Source organism: Episyrphus balteatus, chromosome 2 (assembly GCF_945859705.1).
Source record: "Episyrphus balteatus chromosome 2, idEpiBalt1.1, whole genome shotgun sequence".
Lineage (NCBI taxonomy): Eukaryota > Metazoa > Arthropoda > Insecta > Diptera > Syrphidae > Episyrphus > Episyrphus balteatus.
This window is the reverse complement of record NC_079135.1, coordinates 25,514,320-25,535,560: the sequence shown is the minus strand read 5'-3', so window position 1 is coordinate 25,535,560 and position 21,241 is coordinate 25,514,320. Positions and strand designations below refer to the sequence as shown.

The 21,241-nt window shown below is 30.2% G+C and overlaps 1 long non-coding RNA gene across 1 annotated transcript; it reads left to right on the top strand.

Moving 5' to 3' along the window:
* The first annotated feature begins 1,067 nt into the window (after positions 1-1,067).
* Positions 1,068-19,954, top strand: LOC129910863 (uncharacterized). Its single transcript, XR_008771559.1, has 3 exons — positions 1,068-1,246; positions 19,215-19,536; positions 19,594-19,954. It is a non-coding gene; the product is annotated as an uncharacterized LOC129910863 (long non-coding RNA).
* The last annotated feature ends 1,287 nt before the right edge of the window (positions 19,955-21,241 follow it).

The following is a 21,241-nucleotide window of genomic DNA, read 5'->3' as shown; positions in this document are numbered from 1 at the left end:
CATGCAACATGCATCATGCAACATGTAACATGTAACATGCAACTTGCAACATGCAACATGCAACATGCAACATGTAACATGTAACATGTAACATGCAACATGTAACATGCAACATGTAACATGCAACAAGTAACATGCAATATGCAACATGCTGCATGCAACATGTAACATGCAACATGCAACATGTCTCATGTGACATGCGATCACTTACCGATCTCCAGGAGCTGCTTACCGATGTGCACTGGTCGACGACCACGGACAGACTGAATAATTTGTGTGTGGTGTAGCCCTTTTTATAGGAAAATATGACCCCCCAGAGAAATATTTAAATGTTTAATTTAATTATGTTTTTATTTTTGTCTAGTAGCCCTCCGCCCCTGGGTGTGGTGTTTTAATTTTGTTGTTAGCTTTGTATCGCGTTGTTTCACGTTATGGCGCGTTGTGTAGCGTTGCGTAGCGTTGTGAAGCGTTGTGTAGCGCTGTGTAGCGTTTGCGTATACATATATTTTGAGTAATAAATGATAAATGACAAACAAACTGTTCATCAAAAGAGACAAATAACATATTTTCCATGGTTTTACTAATGTACATACTCCTCAGGGGCGTACGTTGAGTTGTCGGGGCCTCCGCTCCGGGGCAAGACTTAATTTTGGGGACCCTTTGATATCTGGGGAACAGTCAAAAATGTAGGTATACGCTTTCATTTTTTTTAGACACCCTGATGTACCTATCATTTGTTGGTCGCTAAGATTATTCAAGTACCTAATATTGTTTGAGGCCTCAAGATATTATGTTATTTTTCTTTAAAAAATAAAAATTTATTTCTTTGGGACCTCTGAGGTAATATTTTTTTTTAGATTAAATTTTATGTTGCTGCCCCAATGATGTGTACGCTAGGGTGGAGTAAAAAAAGTGGTCTTACTTTTTTAAATACATAGCCAGGATGGGTGCCATTTGGAACTTAAATAACTGCAAAAAATTTTCCGATCGATCAAAGAAGTTTTAGAGGGTTCACAAGTCACTTGAAAAAAAAAAATGAAAAAAACCCTAAAGGTGAATATGGAGTTTTTTGTATGTCAGTAGATTTTCTATTTGTTTTACTCAGTTTTTTTGATTCGAAAAAAATTTACATTTATTATTTGTTGTTCAATTTTCATTACAAAATTGCGATTTAATTTACTTAAGGCCTTTACAGCAAGAATCCATGGGCGGCTAGCACCCCAGACATAGTAAGAAAAATTCTCAGGTAAGTCTCAGGTGTTCCCAATGAAAAAAGTTGATCAAAACGGGACACTGTGTTCACTCCAAAATCTACTGCGAAATTTTGTTATCTACTTTATTTTGCGCAAATTTTTTGAAAGTGGCAACACAACGCTCTTTCAGCGAACGCAAAAAAGTCCTTTAATATTTTGGTTTAAGAAGAAATACGCTAATCTTCTATACAAATAACTTTTAATTTGTACCATTTTTTATTTTATAAAGTAACTTTTGCTTTGAAAGGTCACGTCTCTAAAAATGCGCAATAAACAAATAAATTTTAGGGGCGGTAGCAACAAGCACATTTGAATAACTATAACTTATTCATTCAAAAACTACTCAAGTTCTATAGATTAAAAATTCAAAAACTTATTTGAACAAAATAAAAAAAAAAAAATCGACACTAGAGTGTATTACCTAAGTCATTGCGATAAATGTAAGGCCAAGTCACGAACGGAAAATTTCCAACAAATAACAAAAAATCAAATTTCCACGCAGTATTAGGAACGCTTTTGGTTTTTATCACATTCCCCGGAGAATGAAAATGAAAAATATTGAGAAAAAAAGTCAAAAGCCCAATAAAGTTGAAACGGGGAATTTTAAAGTTTGTAAGCAATTTAATAGTTTTATCATTTTTTTAACGGTGATTTTAAATAGGAGAGTGAAAATTAGACCAAAATTCAAGTTGTCATTCGACCCCTTTATTCTCTGAAAAAATAAAGATTTTCAAATATGTCACTTGAATTGAAGTGTTGAGAATGAAAAGTGGCTCATTCTCCAAAGCTCAGCACTGTTTATTAAAGCTGAATTGGTCAAGTCCAAAGGCTAATTTGACACCTTCCATTTTCGTACAATTGAGAAACATGATATTATTATTAGCAAATGCGAACATCGTAAAAAAACATCGGTGGTTCGATATTTCGAAAATAAAAAAAGAACATCTTTCTTGAAAACATCGTTGTAACGAAAATTCAATGTTTTTCTTAAGTGAAGTGCACCAGACATGTAATAGATACTTGTCTCAAAACCGGTTTCTACAATTTTGAAATTATTCTCTGATGCTTTTTGAACAATGTTTATCTTTTGATAGAAAAAGATTTTTTTTCGAAATAAATTCCATACTCTGAAGGAAAAAACTGTAATGTGGTCAACGTTGATTAAATTTTGAAAAAAAAAACTTGAAATTGAAGTTATAAAAATTTTAAAGTTATAATCAAACTTCAACTTTAGTTGCAGCTTATAGGTACAATAATTTTGAACATTTCGCTTAATGAGGCAAGTATTGCAGAAGCAAAGCCATAGGCCCAGAGCGGGTACCAGTTGTTTTTTTCTTTCTTTTTTAATGTGTGTAAAGTTGAGATAACTTTTTTTAAAGCATGATTGTACATATACAATATACATACCTTTCTATCTATTCTATATTATTTTTTATTTTGATAATAATTTTAGCCAGGCTTTGCCAACCTTTTTTGGCATAATGTTGACATTTTGTGACTAAAAAAAATCAAAACCAGATAGAAATTTTAAATGTTAAAACAAAACAAAAATTTAAATTGTTCAAAGAAAATAAGTAAACACAATTGCGCAAAATTTTGAACGATCTAGTTAAATGCTAAAGCTATTTAAGTAATTTACTAAGTTAAAAATCAGTCTGCTTTAACTAGATCGTTAAAAATTTTGATCTTATAAGTTTGAAAGAAAGTAGGTACCTAAAAATAATTGACAAAAAATATTTAACACAAAATGTCATTAATTATATTGACACTATTTTCCGTCGTTTAAATGCTGTATTTTTTTTTTTTATTTTAATAATGACAAACTGTTATAAAAACATGAACGTTCTCATTCAGACCATTTCACACTATTTTTGTTAGAAACTTGAGTTGAAAAAAATCGTATTTTTTAGTTTTTAAAAAACTGTTTTTACGGTTTTGATTTACTTTTCAGTGAATTAAAAAATTTTGAAAAGCAAAAAATGTTTTTATAATTTTTTTTTAACTTTGACCTCGAATATCTTTAGAATGGTTAGATTAATGAAAAAAGGTAAAAAGACCTTTTTTGTGGAACAATCTATTTCCTACAAGAATATGTCTTGTTCGTTTGATTTACTATAATTTTTTAATTTGTTAGAAAATTAAGAACAAAAAAACGATTATTTAAAGATTTTCTCGATTTTAGGACCTCAAATATCTTTTAAACGGTTAGGTAAACGAAAAAAGTGTATCAGGCCTTTTTTTGTAGAGCGTTCAATTTTCTACAAGAATATGTAAAGAAATTTGCTAAAAAGTCGATTTATAAAAAATTTATTTTTGTTAGTAGAAGCTTGATGTAAAAATGGAAAATTGCGAAGCGTAGGACCTTCGCATTAATAAAAGAGCTCATATTTGGTGTGTATATTCTAGAGGTGTCTAGCAATCGATTTTTGGGAGCACAAAATCAAAAAATGTAATGTACCTTTATTGTAAAAACTTAAGCTTTTACAAATATACCAATTACCAAAATATATTTTTTCTAAGAATTTGGATAGATTTTTGTATGGTAGTTAAAATTAAGATCGTTCTACATAAAAGACAAACATTAAAAGAAAACAATTAAAAATATCATTGACAATTTCACAAAGTGGTCACTATTTGAAAAAAGTGGCTTTGCATTTGCATACATTTTTTGTATGGTTTTGTTTAAATAAAAATATTTTGTATTTATTTTGGGCAGTTTTGTGAATAAATGTTTTTGCAAATAAAAAAAAAAAATAAATTCAATGCAAAATGTGTGCATTAATTATTTTTTTTTTTAATATTCGTAGAATTTCGTTCCCACAATTTTGTCTATTTAGGCGTTTGATTAGCTTTAATATTTAGTTTAAATAGGTATAAATCTAATCGCTAATGTATGGTCAAATAGTCAAAAATTGTAAGAAATTCGACGAATATTAAAAAAATATTTAATGCACACATTTTGCATCGATTATTTTCACAATTTGAATTTACAATTTGAATTTACCGCAATAAAATTTTTTACGCCTATACTTACGCAAAATATTTGTATTTTGCAGTAAAATTTTTTTCAATGCTAATCTTTAATTTGCAATAAATTTTCACATGCATTTGTTTAATTTACTATTTGTGGGTATTTTTTTTATTAAAATCTGCTTTAATTACAAGCAATTTTTATGGCTAAATCAATATTGAATTCATTTTCCTGAACGAATTATTTTCAGTGAATTGTAACTTAACTAACAATGTAATTAACAGTCAATTCATCACTATAGCGAAGACAATAACCAATAATTAAAATAAATAACATAAAAACAAGCGACTTACCTAAGAGATCTCCAATCATAAGGTGATGGTTCTTCAATATGGAAAAATAATAATTTGTTTTCATTTTTTTTTAACTCGTGGATGTTTAAAATCAAAGGATTTCAATCGCTTTACATAACTACAAATTACATTCCTATAGTTGAATTAAATTTTTTTTTTTTTTTTAATATCTGCTGTTATGTGGCAATAACCCAAAACGACAGAAGGCGACTTATGCACAAAATTTAATAAATGATGCCGTAAACTTTGAACTAGTTATATGTACCTCTACCTATTCTACATTATTTTTATTTTGATAATTAATTTAAGCCAGGGTCTCCCAACCTTTTTTTTTTGTGATATGTTGACATTTTGTTCCTAAAAAAAATTTAAAAGCAAACAAAAAATTTAAATGTAAAAAAAATTGTATGTCTAATAAAACTTTTTAAAATATTAAACAAAAATTAATTGACACAATAATGTCGTTTTCGATTGGCTCTCCGGAAGCGTCCGGAATCATTCAGAAGCCTTCTGAAAGCGTTTTATTCGCATGAATATGACAGGCAGAACGCTTCTCAGGATAGAAATTTATCTTCTTGATTTTTAAACAGAATTCAAATCAGAATTCACTCACATGTAAAAAAAAAAAAAAACACTCAATCAATGTTTTTTTGTTTTTCATTCAACAATAATTTATTGTTTTCTAAAATTTAAATTAATTACAAATCAAAAATTGATTGAATAATAATTCATAATTTTCCAACTCTAACGCCAACGACGAAAGTTATCGTTTGCAAGAAAAAAAAATGGGCAGGTTCAGAAACGTTAGGCACTAAATATTTAGGTAATTTCTCGGTCTCTGATTGGTCAGCTGTCAAAAAAAATCTTTCCAATTTAGGTAATTTTATTGGAAAGCTAACTGGAAAGTTAGGCAAGAAAATTTTCCCTAAAAATATAGGAAAGTTTTTTTTGTCAACATGACAGCAGATTGTTTTGAATTAAAGAAATAATTTAGCAAAATTAAATTTATTTCTGTGAAAAACGAGTAAAAAGTGAATTATTAATTATAATTAATATTATTTATTCATTAAAGTTAAGTGAAATTTAGTGTCTTCCCCATGCGATCAGTAAAATACTTAAGTAAATTTTGAAATTTGACAATAGCATCACATCCAAAATAATTTAGTCAATTTACTCAAATTTCCGTTCAGAAAATGACGTTGCCTAAATATCTAGTCCCTAATATTTCCTGAACGTGCCCAATAATACAAATATTTGACATTTGAAATTTCAGGCAAATAAAAAAGAACAGAATTGAGTGGAAGCGATTTGACTTGTTCCATTGGGTTTCAGAATGAATAAATTCTTGAGTGAAACCAATCGAAAACGCCACACATTTGAAATAAAATAAAATCAATTGACAATAAATATTTGACAGCAAGTCTTGTCAGCTTTGAGAAGCTACAACAACATGTACATGTACATTTAATATTGTCAGAAATATGGTTCTAAGACGTTCTAATTCAAAAGCAGGTGGAGAAGATCTAGTTTTGAACTGTTCTAGACAGAGGGTATGCAGTTTTATTTGATATATTAACCCTCTGTAGGCACACCTCTTTTTTGCGAATTTGGTTTATACTTTTTCATGGCGCTAGAATTTTTTTTCGGTCTCACTATTTTATGGAGAATCATTTATGAAATTGATGAAGAATTTTCCGAGGAGTTCGAATACTGTATTCACAATTCCAAAAAATTGTATTTTCATCCTTATAAAGACACTTTTCTAAGACCACGTATGCCGGCAGAGGGTTAAGCTGAATTTTCAGAAAAAAATTTTCAAAATCGTTAGAGCCGTTTTTAAAAAAACTAATTTTTTATAAATAATTTTTTGGAAAAAAAAGTTTAAAAAAAAACAAACTTATATGCTATTTTGTAGAAATCACTGATCAATATCTAAAACTAAAATTTCAAAAAAATCCAATGTCCCGTTTTCGAAAATTTGATTTTTCAAAATAAAATATTAAAATCGGTGTATGAAAAAAAACATGGAAAAATGTTATCTCAACTTTTTTTTTGTACGAATGCATAATTTGATATACATATAGTACCTATATCGCAAGTAAAAAAGTATTTAAGGACACATTTTTCATTGAATTTATTTTTTTTTATGCAGATAATTTAAAATTTTTATTTACAATAAAATATTATTTTCAATGCAAATATTTTTCAGTATCAATATTTTTTTTTATGCAAAATATTTTTAGTTGCAATAAATATTTTTTATTTTAATGCAAATATTTGTTTTTTATTTAAATTATTATGCAAATAAATACAAACACTGGTTAACTTTCCTCAAAAACTTGCACTTTTTTGTAGTCTGATATTTATTTTCAAACTATTGTTTACTTTTATCGTGAAAAACCAAACTTGTAAAACTTATACTATTGTTATCCAACAATGTTTAACATTATTCACCAATTTCCATTAAAACATTTATTTATTTATTTATACTTAAAGATAATAATAATTTAAAAAAATATATAATTTCTCATATAGCTATTATTTTTCATAGAAATTTTAAGCAACAAATTATATTCACCACACACATTAATCAAACTTTTCAATTAAAGTGTACCAAAAAAGTCTATACTTACCTAATAATATCGGATAAAGGATGATTATGAAATATTTCTTCAAAAAGGACAACAACAACATATTAAAATGGTAAAGATGTGTGAAGTAAAATGACCAAGAACAAAAGGCTTTGAATATGGGAGGGGTTCTGATGATGGGGTCAATAATCCCCCCAAAAACTCAAAGCGGTTTTGTATACTTATTTAAACATAGTTTTTGAGATGATCGTACCTGATTGTTGATTTAAAAGAAAAATATTGTTATTTTAAAAGTATGAATGCGAGTGTTGTTATTGTTAAATGTTTTGAATTTATACCTACAAGGGTTGTAAAATTACACAGCCACAAAAAAAAAATAAAAGTTCTGACCTGGGGTTGCGACTAGATTTTTCATATAGTTTTTGGGTCGCTGAAACCGAATCCGAAGTCCGTTTTGCCCCATCACGTCCAGGTTTTCGAAATAACCTCAAAAAATGTCACGAAAAAAAAAGATTTTTTTCTCTGATCTGGATGTGCGAATATGTTAATCATATAGTTTTTGAATCGCTGAATTAAGATTCGAAGTCAATTTTGCCCTATCACTTCAGTTTTCTGAGATATCATAAAAAAAATGCCAAAACCAAAAAAACAAAATTTCTTACCTGGGGTTGCGACTAAGTTTTTCATATAGTTTTTGGGTTGCTAAGACCGAATCCGAAGTCTATTTAACCGTATCGCGTCAGGTTTTTGAGATATCCTCAACAAATGTCAGGTAAGAATTTTTTTTTTTTAGTTTAAACATTTTTTGAAGATTTTTCAAAAACCTGACGTGATAGGGCGAAATTGACTCCGAATCTGGATTCAGCGATCCAAAAACTATATGATTAACATATTCGCACATCCAAATCAGAGAAAAAAATTTTTGTTTTCGTGACATTTTTTGAGGTTATCTCGAAAACCTGACGTGATTGGGGCAAAACGGACTTCGGATTCGGTTTAAGCGACCGAAAAACTTTATGAAAAACCTAGTCGCAACCCCAGGTCAAAACTTTTATATTTTTTTTTGTGTGGCTGTGTTATCTATTAAAAATTGCAAATACAAAAAATTTTACTAAAAAAATATTTATTGCAATCGAGAAAAAAAGTTGCATTAAAAAATTTTTATTGCAGCTGAAAAATATTTGCATTAAAAAAATATTTGATGCATACATTTTGCATTGAGTTCTATTTCAATGCAGAAAATATTTTTAATTTGAAATAACATTTTTTTTTTTCTAATGCAAAATATTTTTAGTTGCAATAAAAATTTTATTTTCAAAGCAAATATTTTTCAGTTCCAATTACATTTTTTTAATGCAAAATATTAAATTATTAAAAATAAATATATATAAACCCCCCTCGAATTATTTTTACTACCCGAACCTGTTCAAACTTAGACTTTTAACATTCTGTTGAAAGTTATTAAACTTATAGAAAGTGCTTTTTGCTGTGAAATTTAAATTTTTCATTTTTTTTTTCAAAAAAAATATCTAAAAAATCCTGTAAGTTTTTTTTAATTTATTTTTTTTATGCAGAATATTTTTATTTGAACTTAAAATTTTATTTTTAAACACAAATATTCTTAAGTTGTATATATAATATAATCATTTTTATCAAAAAAAAAAAAAACAAAACCGACTTCCATGGATTAAAACTGGGTGTTTTTTGGTTTTTTTCATAGTTTCTATAGAATTATCAAAATTGGTTGACTCAGTCCAAAGTTATGAGGTAAAAAAAAAAGAAAAATTGAATACCTCCTCCTTTTTGGAAGTCGTTAAAAATTATTTTTAATGCAAAATATTTTTTGTTGCAATCAATATTTTTTTTGTTTAATCCAAACAATTGCAATAAATTTTTGCAATGCCATTTTTTTCAGTTTCAATAAATATTTTTTGTTCAATACAATATGGTATCTTTTTTTTAATTTGTAAAGGAAAATAAAAAAAAAAAAACATCGCATAGTGGGTGGGTCCAAAGATTGACGTAAGTTTTTTCATAGCTCATAGTTTACCTCCTCAAGTTGATAACAGCTAGGATAACCATGATGTGTGTGTCATCTTTCATGCGATCCCAATTTTGGCAATGAAAATATGTTTTGACGCTTTCCCGTCGGTTTATGCTAGACCGATATGCCGTCGGTGATTTGTATATTTGTATATTCAGCAAGATTAACTATTTAAAATAATTAATTTTTTGTAATTAATAATTAACTTTTTCATGTGGTTTCTTTTTATGAAAAGCAAAAAAAGTCACAAAAGAATTTCTATAATTAGGTATACATATCTCGTAGGTATGCGGTTTTGTATTTCAGTGTATTTTAAATTTAATCATCATTTTATGTTTTCGTTCACTACAACCACGAATGAATGAATTTTATTTATTTCTTTTTTTTATAATTTTCTACAATAATTGGATGAGTACATAAACACTTTAAAATTTTCGAAGCTATTGCACATTTTCCTTAAAAAAATTTTAAATCAGTTTTTCGATGCAAAATGTAAAAAAAGTATTTTATGAAAAATTTCAAACACTTGTGGTATAAAATAAATCCAACTTTCTTAAAAATATTCTCGTCTAAGGGGAATATTTTTAAGAAAGTTGGCCACCTAGGTTTCTATAGATTTATTTTATACTACAGGTGTTTAAAATTTTTCATAAAATCCTTTTTTTACATTTTGCATCAAAAAACAGATTTCAAAAATTTTTTTACGAAAATGTGCAATATCTGTGCAGTTTTTAAAGCGTTTATGTACTCATACAATTATTGTAGAAAATTATAAAAAAAAGAAATAAATAAAATTCGTTCATTCGTGGTTGCAGTGAACGAAAACATAAAATGATAAAATTTAAAATACACTGAACGAAAAAAAGCCAATATTTTATGAACGGGTTGCGATAGAACTTTTTTCTATCTGTTTTTAGAACAATCATAAGTGTAGCTATAAGCCGTTTTGTCCATTCTCTATTGCACACCCTGTATATTTTCAGACATATTCTAAACAAAAATTTCCAGGGAAATGGTTTCGGGAGAAGGGCCCCAATCGGAAAAATGGCGAAAATTTCCATTTTTTTTTGGTTTCCCCATATTCTTAACAGTTGAGGAACGAAATTCAAGCTAAAAAAATAATGAAATTTCAGGAACTTTTCAGTTAGGAGTTTTTTTTTTCAGGAATAGGATTATGACGATTACAACTAAACTTCAACTTTTTGAATCGTTATACCTAAGAAACGGTGGGTATTAGGAAAAAAAGTGTCATGACACTTTTTATATATAATAATCTGGTCTACAATTCTTGCATTGAATATTTTTTGATAAGACTTACCGTTTAGCTGAAAATCGTGAAAAACCAGTTTTTGTGACCTTTTGACCCCTATATCTCTTAACGCGGACACGATATCAATGTCGATTTTTCACATCTTCATAACAAAGCCGTCATTAAGCTGTATACCAAAATTCAGCCTAGTAAGAATTTTTCCGCAGATAAAACCTAAAATTACTGGACTATTAGGTATTTCTAGGAATAAAAGTTTTTTTTTATATTGACATTTATTCTTCTGAAAGTCTAACTGACGATTACGATTTTTGTAAAAACAATCAATTTTGCGCTTTGAACCTCATGAGTAAATTTCTCAGAATAAAATGTAAACAAAATGGATGCAAGGGGGATGGAAAAATTAAATTAATTTTTTACTTAATAAAAATGTGATAAACGAATTGTTAATTGAATGAAAACAGTTTTTAAAATATTTTTGCATAATTCAACGCGTTTTTTTTTTTTTACAAAAACTAGAGCCGTTATGAGCGTTCATAAAGATATGCTCAAGTAGCACACTGGTGTATAAATTGGTGTACATTCATAAATTTTAGTGTAAAATTGAGCAAATTGAAAAAAAAATGGTATATTTGTAAAAAAAAAAGTATGGTGTAAAAATTATACCATTGTCTTTTCGGTGCAAAATTTCAACATTTCTTTTAAAATTCGCGTGCAAAATATGCACCGATTTCAGTTGTTTTTATAATATCCCATTAATGGTGTATAAAATGATTCCATTCTGAAAGCAACCAAAATGGTATATAAAAATGGTATATAAAATAATTCATTGAAATTTTCGAGATGCTCGTTTTTTAGACGGGGTAGTATCATAAATTAGTAGACAGAATGTGCTTCGTTTTCAAATTAGGCACTCAAATTCGTATTTATACATTATTTTCTTATGGCCTTATTATGGAAGTGAATAAAAATTCATTTTCATTTATTTCATAAGAAATGGTGCAAGTTTTAATTCATAAAACTGTTTGAGGCTGAAAAAATAAACTGCGGTTCAGATTCTAAATCAAAATAATTTTAATGGTGATTTTTACGCATAGATTTATTGTGCGATTTTCAAACTCAAAGAAATGGTTTTTCACCAAAAACTAAATCGTTTTTTATACCACTAGTGCTATTTATACACCGAAAATCGGTATAATTTTTTATGTTCAAAATGTATATCACGAAAGTGCAAAAAATACTCCAAATATTTTGGTGTATTTTAGACTTTTGTGCTACTTGAGTGAGCGCTTGGTGAATACTTTACTTAGAGACACAAAACATTCTTTTTTCTTCTTTCATCTGCGCCCTTGTCGGTGATTTTCTGAACTGTGTATTTTTGCTGTTCTTTTCCGTTTTAAAGGTGGTTTGTTTACGTTTTTCAGTTATGTCAAACAAAATATAGGTACAGGTTTTTAGTAGATTGTGTGTGAGCACTACGTAGTGAACCGCCAAATGTAAACACGTTGGATTAGGATAATGAAAACAATTGTTTTTTTTCCGTAGACTTGGAGCATGCTCTATAAATTGAGTTGGATCGATCTCTTAATTTTCCGCCCCTAGGCGGTTGGCGCCCTTGTGCGAAACACATTTCGCACATATGATAGCGGCGGCGGCCCTGAAAAGGACATGCGTTTTAAATCAAGTTTATGCCACCTGATCAGTCCCCATTCCATCTTTTTAGCCACTCCGGCCAATAATAACATCTGACTTTCGAATGATAAACTTATAAATCATAAGTTGTTATAGTAGATGGTGGCAAAAATTTCCATTCGCAAGAATTTTGTATTCGATTTGTTAAAATTTGTTATTGAAGGTCTTAAAACAAATTTAACTAAATTAATATAAGTTCCTTTTTTTCCAAACGTTAAACAATGTATTATTTTCATTGCACTAAATATCAAATGAGTTAGTTTCACGGACGCAACATGCTTTGTCACGAGTAAAGCAAACCTGTGAATAACTTTGCAGAAAAAGAGTGTTAGTTTTAGATTAAAACTCTTAGTTAAGTTTTGACGAATGTCAAATATGACAGCTAAGTGTTCCATTGTGTTTAATTGATGTTCTCCATTGTTTAGTTGATGTTCTCGGACTCGTTTCAGAACTCTTTTTCTGAGCTTAAAAAAGAAAAACTCCTATTAAAGTACGAGTACCACCAAAACGCTCAAAAATGACATAGGGTTTCTATAATTTTAAACCTCTACATAAGTATAAGGTATTATGCTGAAATTCCCCAAACGACATACTAATTCGAAACGAAAGCATTGATTTATTAAATGATTAAAATAAATCCTTAATTAAATGTAATTAAAAACTTAAATCTCAGACATAACGACCACCAACTTGTCACACCCCTGCCATTTCTTATTTTTATCTTAATATGTTGTACTTCTCTCTAATTGATTTGTGGCCTTGTTCAACAAACATAAGAGAGGACATCAAGTACATACATATACCTTTTTAAATGTTATGTGCTTTGAGTATATAAACAAAAATCCAACTGTCTGTAATTAACAACTCCACATATAAGATTTTAATTGCTCTGATATTGCGTAAGCACCAAGCGATTAACATTAAAACAACCAAAAAACACAAAATTAATATCGATAAAATAAAGCCGACAGAGAAGCGTCTTTCGTTTCACTCCGCGCCCCGCCTTAGTCTCTACAAGTTCCTTCGTTTTTCTTTGGCATACAGCAAACAGGCACAACCAACAACACCAAGCACTTTGATCTTATCACTTTTTTGAGAAAAATGTTTATTACACTCCTGAGTTATTCAGAGCCTTCCATGTAAGTCGTTTTGGGGATAATGAATTCAAGAATTCACTTCCTCTCTCTCTCGTCCTTTTCTTTTTGCTTGTGCCAAATTCAACTTTTCTTTAACTCTCGCATTAAATCGCGGCAGCAGAAAATGCTTTAAGGCACAGAGAAAAGGGTTTGTGATTCAAATCCGGGGGGCGTTTAATTAAGTGCCGTCGAGTCAAATTATTTCATATTTGCGGAAGAGCCGAAATAATTCTTCTTCTCCTTTATTTTTTTGGTTGGAATTTGGCGTATTTCGCCGAACCGCTAATTATTGACACAATACCAGCCTATGCGGTGCTATAACGACGCCGTTTTCCCTTAAGTGAGATTGCACCTTAATGGAGTTCTAGATTCTTACAGACTTCTTTAGATTCCTTCATCATCCAGGATGCAAAAGTGTTATTGCGGAGAGTTATTAGAATTAAAATTTAAATTCAGTCGGCACTTTGAGGACCAAATTGATGCCATTGTCTGATTTTTCTTTGGGATTTTTGGTTTGAGGGTGTACTTTTCTCTCTAAGTGCCTTAGTGGTATTTTTTGGTTTATTTCTAGCCCTCTTCATCCCTTTTTTTTTTTTAGACTTTATTAAGATATTCAGTTTTAAGGATATAATTTCATACACTGTCAGGACAAAGTTTTTTTTGGAGCAGAGCACAGCGTGCAACAGACCTGCCACCATCATCAGCCAAAATCAGTGCTAGCCGAGTCGAAGTCAAAAACTGCGAAAATGAACCATGGCTCTCATAATGACACAACTTCCAGTGTGTTTGTGTCAGGGAAGCACTCTGCTCTTTATTCCATGCATAGTTATAGGTACTTTTATACACCCACTTGCATCCTGATGGGCAGAACCGGGAAATCTCCGAAAAAGATTTCACTCCTGCGTGTCAAGGAAGATGGAGAAAGTTTATTTTTTGCTTGATTTTTTTTTACCCAGAGACTCCTCGACTCGACCCCTCCTATCGCATTTATATCTCTCCAGTTTCTCATTTCGTAAGGCTATGCCTTGTTGACACTAATGTCTTTTTGAAATTTTTTCAATTTGAATAATTGTGAAAGTTTACGAAAATGTTCCCACATCTTTTTCTTTCAAGTATAGGAGAAAAGGCGTGCAGTCTGGCAGGGTGTGGTATGGTACTGTATTTGAGGACGAAGAAGGGTGCTTTTTGGTCTCGTTTACAATGAGCGTCAAGAGCAGCAACAGCAATGGCTTTTCAAAACCTAGGCTGAGTGGCGTATTTTCATCTTTGGAGATATTTGGATATCTGCATATACCTACTATAAGCTCATCATCAGTCGTATAAGTAGACTAAAGAAGTTTTGCTTGCGAAATTGTTCTTTTTTTGCTTCTTTTTTTTTTTTGAATTTTTGCAGACAGACACAGATAAAGTTTTTCTGCAAAAAAAGTGAAGAAAATTATGTGAAAAAAGGGGCAAAATGTCAAAAGCAATTTTTTTAAAAATTATGTTTCACATAAAGAAGATAAAAAAAAAACTAATTGCTCACATCATCGATGCTGATGATGTCAGAATTTTTTAGTCAGAAAAGGGTTTCTGAAAGAAGCTGTAATTTCAGTGGTTTTCAATATTCATCAATCAAATTTGGAAGCTTCGTCTGTATGAAACTTGTAATTATTTTTGGCTTCGATGACAAATTGAACGTTTATACTTGAGTTGTTAGGAGTTTAATGCTAGTCATTGGCTTTTTGGAACCAATTACAGATTTTACTATCATTTCGAAAAAAAAACACCCTTTAACAAAAATTTTTTTTATGAAAACTCTTTATTTTTGCTTTCTATCGTAAGTGCTTTTAGCAAATTTCATTAGGGTGGTACATTAATTTAGTTTTCACTTAAAAAAAAAACACCCTTTTAACCATGATATTCTTATAGACACTTGAGATTCCTCTTTCCAATGTCAAAAGTAACATAATTGCTGAATTTCAATAGGGTACCACTACTATTACTTAGTTTTTCCAATAAGCCCACGTTTTTTTCTACACCTGAAAAAACACCCTTTCACATGAAGAACAATTTATAGACGTATTTAATTCGTTATTCCCATGGCAAAGACAAAATTTATAATAAATTACGTAAGTGTACCTTTTATACCATTGATTTAATTGGACTTAACGCGGATTTTCATTATCTCCCAAAAAAAAAAAACACCCTTTCACGTAAAATATTTTTATAGACTGGCTTAGAATCTTAGTTTTTGTTATACAGTAAAACCCGGATAAGTGCCTTTCGCTTAACTGCCTTCCCCGCTTAATTGCCTGGCTTTTCAAATACTTATAGTTGAATTTACTTGCAAAAAATTCTTTAAGTACACATTTGAAACAAGTTTGAACTGTAAGAAAAACTTCGTTTCCTAAACCGCTTTAAATTCAAAAATTCTACTAAAGGTAGAAATTAACTAGTTAGCTATTTTGAACTTTCAAAGTAATTTTGTTTTGTGAAGATTATGTTTTTAGTAATCAAACATATTTTTTTTTTTTATTATGTAATAAATATAGAGATAAGTGCCTATGAGCACTTACGCGGGTTCTTGTAAGTACCTTACCCGCTTTAGTGCCTGTCAAAATAGTGCATTTAAGGTGAGGTACTTATCCGGGTTTTACTGTAAATGAAATATTTAAATCAATTTTTACTTTGGTACCATTTTTGTCCCAGTTTTTTTTTTGTTACTAATTCCGAATTTCCTCATTTCTTCAAAAAAAAAAAAAAAACACCCTTTCACTTAAGATAATTTTGTAGACTCTTTAAATTCTCAGTTCTTATCACAAACGAAACTTTTTTCCCAAGTTTAAAAAATAAACAAAATTTATGTCAGCTGTTTTGATACCTTTCTAACACATAACTCAATTCATAAAAAAAAAACAACCTTTCACCAACAATATTTTAAAGAACTTTATGGATCCTTATCCCAAGAGCAAACTTTTTGCAAAGTTCCATATGGTTTTTATACATGATACTCAGGGAACTAATTCAATAAAATTATTTTGTTAGCTGCCAGACCATCGCATGGGCCTGACACCTTGCCAGACACGCACAAATGCTCGCTATATGTATCAGCGCCAGCGTGAGCTTGTTTGTAAAGGAGTTTTATAACAAAGCTTCGGTAGATTTGTTATTAATAAAATCTGATGGGTCTTCCGTAGTATTGAAGTAAAATGTTTACGCTTAATAATACCAATAATTACTACATTATTAAAAAAAAATACCTACCTTTAAACTCATAATGAATTAGTTCCCTGATGAGTATCATGTATAAAAATGAAGCTTGAGAAAATAAGTAAAGTTAAACTATTTTTTTCAAAGCTTTAAGATGTCTGGCAAAAAAAATGGCTGTCGTAATTGGTCTGGCAGTGTTAGTTATACGATTTTTTTCTTGTCTGAGTGCAACCTACACGCCTAAGTTCTTGTTACATCTGATGTAAATTACCCTGTACTAGAACCTTTTTCCTATATTAAAAAATTGCAACCTTTTTGAAGTTTTTTTCCTACAGATCAAAAACGGTCTGTCAAATCGAAAAACCGTTAATGTAATAAATGAAGGTAATAAAAAGATCTACAACTTTTACTTCAAATTAATTTTCAAAAAAGCTCAAATAAAAGAGATATGACAAAAATATGGTTTCAAAAAAAAACCACCCTAACTCTTAAACCGAAGGTATAATCGAAAAAAGTAATTTAACATATACTGTAGTAAATTAAATTACCTTCAAGTTTGCAGTATGTTTTTTTTCTGTAGATTCAAAAATACGTGAGTTATGTGAAAAATTGCAATTTTTATTAAAAAAACAAAATGGCGGCCAAATGACTCTAGATGCGATTGTGCAAAATGTGGTTTTCGACGCGTGTCTTGATACTCTTTCGAGTCCTGAAGTCAAAATATTTTATTAATTTTTTTCCAGGCCTCCATATAATAAAATCTAACTTTGCTGATTCCTATTATGCGTGTCTGGCAAGGTGTTAGGCCCATCCGATGGGTCTGGCAGCTTACAAAAATTATTGAATTAGTTCCCTGAGTATCATATATAAAAATCAGCCTTGAGAAAATAAGAAAAGTAATTACGTATTTTTCGTACCTTTAGCACCTGTTACCGGTAAAATGGCCGTCGGCACAAGATAGCCAGTATCCATACACTAATAGTATGTCCTAGCACTACGTAATTCCATACATTTTTTTCTTGAGAAAATAAGTAATGTCTGGCGGCCCTGGGATCTTGGACTATAAGCTAAAATAAGACGATTTAAAGAAATCTTATCTAGATGGAGAAAGAGTAAGCGTCTTGCAGCTAAATACGGAACCAGTTCAGCATGCTCTATGTGTTTGCCCAGTTCTGTCACTTTTACCTAACTATGTTGAATGATCATGGGGTTGGAAAGCTTTGCGATACCAAGTCTCAACAACAGGAGACTCACTCATTATAAAACAAAACTCTTACAAGACGCAACGGGAGGCAGGTGCTATTCACATAGCTCATGGAATTAAGAAATTTAACCAAAGCAAGTCAAGAAAGTAGAAGTGACACTTGCAGATGCTTATAACTTGAATGTAGTAGCAAATGTAGTTGTTGATCTAGATGTTTAAGTCGAAGGCAAGTTGAAGACTGTTACCGTGAAAGACATAATATATGTACTCTGAAATTATGTTCAAAACCTTTTATCCGTCAGCCAAGTAACAAAAAAATACTTGAATTTAAGTAGATGCACAATTTCAAGCAAAAGAACACTGTTTGCAACTGAAAATAGAATTAACAATATGTTTGTTATACTATACTTCAAAATACTTACCTAACTCAAATAAATATGGTTTCTAATTAACATAGTAGCAATGTAAAACTTCATTAACAAACTTGGAATATTGATCATCCTTCATCCTTCGAATAGGTAACCAAAAATAAAAAAACCCCTTCAGGAAATTGAAACTTTTCATTTCTCTCTCAACATTTGAAATTTGATTTCACACACTGCGAAGCAACTAGTTGTTAAGTTTCGACACTTCCCAAAGCGATTTCTCAAACTCCCATTCCGACACACTGCCGTAACTTTAATTGTAATCCAAATTAAAATGTTCCTCATACAAATGTATGTGTGTACATAGTTAAGATCCTTTTTATTGACACCTTTCAGCAATATATGGCAACAATAAAGCAGGCAACTCTTACCGACTCATTAAAAATTCCACATGGGATTCTATTGCAATTTTTGGGTGAAAAAGTTGTTATATCTGGCCGCAAGGATCTTTATACGGATTCAAGTTTGTTTTTTGGCTCCTGACGGGGGATATCGTATAGAAGTTTTTCAGCAAAAGGCTGCATCATACATATATGTACGAGTTTGTGTAAGTATGTATAATTTATATGTACAACAATTCAACCGCAGTTAACAATCACACACACACACACACTCACACACATGGTTTGAGTAAAAAAGTTTTCCAGTGAAAGAGAGGAAGTAATGGAAATTTCTGCAACACAAAAGGATATATAAGTTAAGTTTCTTCTTCACTTCTATACTACCATCCATTTTGGTACATATCCTTTGGCTTGATCCTTTAGTCTTTTCATGGTTTTTTTTTTTTTTTGGCTTCTTATTTTTTTTTGTTCTCCTCATTTTCGTATATATTTTGTGTCCTGCAACTAATACGACGAACGATGTGAGAATGCGACAAAGTTTTTCTTTGGAATTAATCCAAGTAAATTTTCCGAGTTTTCTTCTATAAGAATATAATGTGTGCCTGTGCATGTGTGAGCGCAATCCTTGTTTTCTGGTTGTGTTTGGCTTTCGAATGCACTCTGCTGGGGGTATGGTTGTGATAGGGGATAAGATGCCCTGAACCGTTCATCTTAATAAATGACCAAAGTTTCGTTTCATTTCTAGCAGCATCCTGGTTTGGGAAGAGGACGAACTAGCTAGCAATAAGGAGAAGAAGGCGAACCGAACTTCGCAGAGTGTATATCCACAAATAATTCGAATTGCTGGTGGTCATTTCCCAGACCGAAGTATGCTCTCACAAACAATTCTTTGGCCAGAAGGAATAACAACACTGAAGCTGTTGGATCTGAATGGGGCTTTGGTGGAGCACACTATATATTCACTACAGCATCTAGAAGAAGAGAAGAGTGGTCGAAATTTTGTTGGCGCATTTTCTGTCTGTTGAATGGGCGGGAAATCGCTTGTGCACTCGATGATTCTTTTTCGTGTAGGTTCTTTATAGTTTATGTCTGTGTATATGTGTGTGTTTTTTCTTCATTTTTAGTCACTGGGAAAGAAAGAAGAATGGACGCAGGATATGGCCAAACGTGTAGCCCAAGGATATGATTTTAAACTTTTGCAGATAAGAAGAATGGGACGACACTTGTAAAGTTTTGGCGTTGTGTAAACTTCTGCATTGACTTCTTCCACCCGACTAAAAAAATTAAAGAAAAAAAGAAATAGAAAAAAAAACCTTTTAAGGGAGGCAAGTGCAGTAGCGTGATGTTGTTGTTTGTTCGACCGAATTGTCCGACGAAATCAATACGGAGCCATTTTTGTTGTATCCAGAGCACATATCGGCCATATGTGAGTTAAAAAGGGACTTTTGGGGTTGTATACAATTGTGTACCGTTTTCGAACAAAAAAAAAAACCGTACCAGTAATGTAATTTTTCTTTTACAAGGAAATGTCGAATTATAATAAAAGAAACTCCCGATTTTGAAATTACTTTTTTAGACAGTTAGTGAATAAAGATTACCGGAAATTGAAAGCACCTACTTCAAAAAAGATATAATCATTGGTTAAAATTGCAAAAAAGAATTATCAAAGTTTTTAATGGTAATGGTTAACGTTAACAAAATCAAACACAAAGTTTGGTCAGAAAAGTTTTTTTTGAAATTATGTAGTTGGATTAAATTAATTTAAGAGATACTTACTTTTATGTGATATAAGTTATCTAGAAAACATCCCTATGGTACTTAACACTCAAACCTGAAATTAGTTAATCAATGAAAAATGTTGATAAAAAACTACAAATGAGATCCTAAATAGTGATTGCTTTTAAAGTTTAAAATCATTTACACGGCTATTCATTGACGAAAAGTCATATACAATTTGGTACACTGAAGGGCATAAAAAATATGAAAAAATACGAAAAAGCTACCAAAATTTAAATTCCAAATGGTAAAAGTTTTTATTCAAAATAGTAAAACCTACTTCAAGAAATTTCTTGGATTTTTTTTTACTAGCAACATTTTTGACAACTTCGATTATTATTTTCTTAAAAAAAGACCATTTTGGTAGAATATTGTTGCCAACCATGTTTAAAAGTAAAGATAAAACAAAACATGCAATAATAAAAATTAAAATGTTCAAAATTTCAAATGTTCAAAAAATTGAATATTTAATTTTTCGTTGATCCAATAGATTGATTCTAATAGATTCTAAATTCAAATCATGTTTCGAAGATAAAATTTCGTCTTATTTTATATTTCGTTTATATCTCAAAAACGTGACATCATACATTTTTACATGCTATAATAAGGCAAGTATTGGTTTCGTGTCGAAAAAAAAAATTTGAGATTTTAATCAAAACCAAAATTACGATGATGGAGAAGTCCAAAATAGTGTGTATCGACTATTTTGATTAAACTCTGCCCACGTAATATTGAAAGCAATTGCAATAAAACTGCATTTTTAGTTTTTTTTTTTTCAAAAAGTCGAATAACAGAAAAAAATTTCTTATTTAACAACATTTTACCCTAAATTCTTTCATAAAATGTATATTTTGGATGAACGAACAACTAAATATTCACTTTGGTTGAACATTATAACTGTTACAAATTGTGTCACCCTGGTTGGCAATAATATCCTACTGAAATTGTAATTTTTTTTAATGAAAGTTAGTAAAAAAGTTGTTGTCAAAAATGTTG